Here is a 3,670-nt window from a genome sequence, read left to right as displayed (position 1 = left end):
GCTATTCATTTGCTAAAGAACTCTGGGAGAAGTTCCTGGAACTCCACGAAGGCACGCCCGAAGTGAAGCTCGCTAGAAGAGACATCCTCCGGAACAAGCTGATGAACATCCGTCTGGAAAAAGGTGAGAAGGTAGCCAATTTACATGCAAAGGTAAAAGAACTGATTACTGGTCTCGAGAACCTCAGAGAAACGGTAACAAATCGGGACACAATACGCTACGCACTCAACGCGTTTCCCAGAACTTCAGAATGGACATCAATCGTCGACGCTTACTACATTTTGAAAGACCTGGAGGTAAGTACTTTAGAAGTACTATTCTCCACTCTTGAATTGCATGAAACCAGGTGTGCAGGAACAAAGGAATCAAGCCAGATGATCGTACTAAACGCAACCAAGAAGGATGAACCCGAGTCAAATTCAGAAGACGATCAGGAAACATACATGGTAAGGAACTTTAAAAAGTTTTTTAGATCTAATAAATTCAAAGAAATGCAGAATAAAAAGAATCCAAGAAATAGAAGAAGGATGCATTGCGACCAGTGTCAAAAGGAAGGACACCTAAAAGAGGATTGCCCAGAACTAAAGAAGGACAAAGGCAAAATTCCCAAGAAGCACAAGAATCTAAAAGCTACTTGGGACGACACTTCTTCATCTGAGTCCGAGATTCAAGAATATGCCAGGATAGCACTAATGGCAAGCTACCAAGGGCAAAGTACATCAGAATCTAGCATCGATGAAGGGGGAGCAACCTCAGATGAAAGTAGCGAAGCAAGGGGAGATTCAGGCTTCAAGTTTGATATGGTAAGTGAGGTATGCCTCTTACCCCCTGATCAACTTCACTTTGGTATTAAGGCAATGGCAAAATCCATGTATAAATTAGAAAATAAAAATACCAAATTAAAAAAATGAAATTTTAGAAACAAAAAGAATTTTGGAAAAATCATGTCTTATAGAGGAGTTTGAAAAATTGAAAAGTGAAAATGAAAAACTAAAAGAAGAAATAGTAAGGCTGAAAAAGTCCAACGGTTCAAATGGTTCTGCTTTTAAAAATTATAGAGCACTAAACTGGTATTATAGGTTTCACCAAAATCAAATTAGAAAAATGTCAAAGGCCTATGTACCTAGAAAATATTTAATTAACCCTGTAGGTAGGAACCTCTATTGGGTTCCAAAAACATGCTTAACTTGAATTTTAAATTAAACTTAACATCTTTCAACAAGAAAGTTAAATAGATAGTTTCTTTATGAGGCTTTGTCTAAGGGAGTGGTTGTTGCTCCAATAACCAAGAATGCCTAGTGTCTCGCCACGACCTGGAAGCCAAAATACTGAAATCAAATGTTTAATTAACTTTCTGAAAAAAGTATTAAAGTTAGAATTAAATAATGCTTAAAAGTTATTAAACATTTGTTTTGAAAATTTTGTTTAAACTTAGAAAATGTTTGTTTTAGAAATTAAAAATATTTTTTTAATTAGAATTTTTTTTTAAAAAAAATATTGCCTTAGAATTTTTTTTAAAAAATTGCCTTAGAATTTTTTTTTATGGAATTTTTTTTAAGGAAATGATGAAATAAGTTTCAAACTTAAATTTTAAGAAATTTTTGTTAACATTTATGATTGTTTTTTTAAAAATGTTTTACTTAAATTTTTTTCGAAAGAAAAATTCTAAAGAGTGTCTTTACTTAGCCATTTTGCTTCAACATTTTTTTTCACTTAATTTTTTTTAGAATTTACCTTAGACTTGTTAAAAGAAACCCCATTTTTTATGTGATCAAAGGGGGAGACATATGTTAAGTCTAGGAGGAGGTATATAATTTTTAAATTGAAATATCTTTGGACTTAAGTGCAAATAAATTATTTTTATTGCATATGTTTTCCCTAACTTAACTTGGGTTGCTCACATAAAATAGGGGGAGATTGTTGGAACCCCAAGGTGTTTTGATGTGATCAAACAAGCTAAGTTAGGTCCTGCGTTGTATAACCCTTGTGTCTAAGTGTGTAGGAACTTAGGAACACAGGAAGTCGAGCAGAAGACGCGGCTAGCGAGAAGGACGGCACAGGAGAGAGCCGACGAGCTCGGTACGTCCGAGGGACGAGGTGACAGCGGAAGAGTACACCGGTGGACGAGAAGAACATGCGCGACGCTCGAGGGACGAGAAACCGAGAAGGAAGGCTGCTCGAGGAGAAGGCCGGAACTTGGGTTCGGGTGAGCCCTATTCCAGATGGCCGAGATCACCTAAGTTAGCGGAGCTGGAGCAAAAGACCCGGACCGAGGCGGGACTGAACCATAGAAGAGGTCCCGGACAAAAAGTCAACAACTGTTGACTTTTTGCTCTAGGGCGCCCGGAATGCTTCCAGGCGCTTGGACCTGGATTTTGACCAGGTTCGCGTCAAACGCGATCTGATCGTTGGGGGATAAAATTTTATCCCCCCAGGGCGCCCGGAACCCCTTTGGGGCGCCTCGACCAGTGCTATAAATATAGCACTGATCTGCACAGTTAAACCAACTCGCTTGTAATCAGTTTTCTCTGTGCTTTCATTTCTGTTCTTTTTATTTGTGCTGTCAACGCTGTAAAGAGGCTACTCCGCCCGAAAGAGATCATCAGATAGTGCGCTTATTTTTCTTGGATTAGTAATCCCCTGATTGCAAACCAAGTAAATCTCTTGTGTCTTCTCTTTTCATTTAGTCTCTTCCTTTTATTATTACAAGTGTCTATTAATTAGTTGAATATCCGAGAAAGGTTTGTGGTTTATTTTTGTAGGGAAATTCACCTCTCCCCTCTTGCCGGCCTCCAAAAGGACCAACATAAAGGACCACTGACAATGATTTATTTCTTTCTCTCATCAAGAGGCCGCCCAGGGACTTCGACCATTTACTTAGTCGGACGACTAAGTACATTGATGTAGAAGAAGCACAATCCGCTTGGAGAAAGGAGGTGTCTGCGCCTACACAAGCACCAAGCGCCACCCCCGCCTTCTCAGCATAGAGGACCCTGAACAAGTCCTTAACCTTATCCTCTAGAGCCTCGGCCTCAAGCCATGCAACATGTGGAGGGAAACCAAGTGGAGTGCCCGGAACCCCTTAGATGGGCTCCACCCAGGTTCTGCATATACCATGATTGGCGACCCATGACACCCAGGATTATTATGATTTTAATTGAGGGAATCACTAGGCCGCCAACCAAGGTTATCGTCGACGTTCACCATCTCCCCATCGCCAACATTATTAACGACCTAATGGTCCACCCAGGTGAGACTACCAGGGTGCTGATCGATGTCAAAGAATGCCTCAGCAATGAGAAGACCGGGCTCAGGTCCCCGCTTGAGCCCAATAGGAGCAGCCCCTAATGCAGTAAGAAGAAAATCATAACAATGTCGCCTGACGAGATATTGGTATGATTGCCAGAGGTCCAACCGACGGGGACTCCAACAGAACAAGGAAACCACATGACCGTATGTTAGAAATCCACTTGGTCAGCTACAGCCAGGAGCATGCCCAAGGACCTGAAATAAGCTTTGGGCCCAAAGATTTAGACGGAGTCGAAACACTCCATAATGATGTTTTAATAATTAAGGATGTTATAGCCAATTATAATATTCACCAGACTTTTGTTGAAATAAGTAGCCCTATCAACATGATCTTTAAATAAGTATTCGAGCAGCAGCAAAT

The sequence above is a fragment of the Zingiber officinale genome, chromosome 1B, assembly GCF_018446385.1.
Source record: "Zingiber officinale cultivar Zhangliang chromosome 1B, Zo_v1.1, whole genome shotgun sequence".
Lineage (NCBI taxonomy): Eukaryota > Viridiplantae > Streptophyta > Magnoliopsida > Zingiberales > Zingiberaceae > Zingiber > Zingiber officinale.
Note: the sequence above shows the minus strand (reverse complement) of the source record.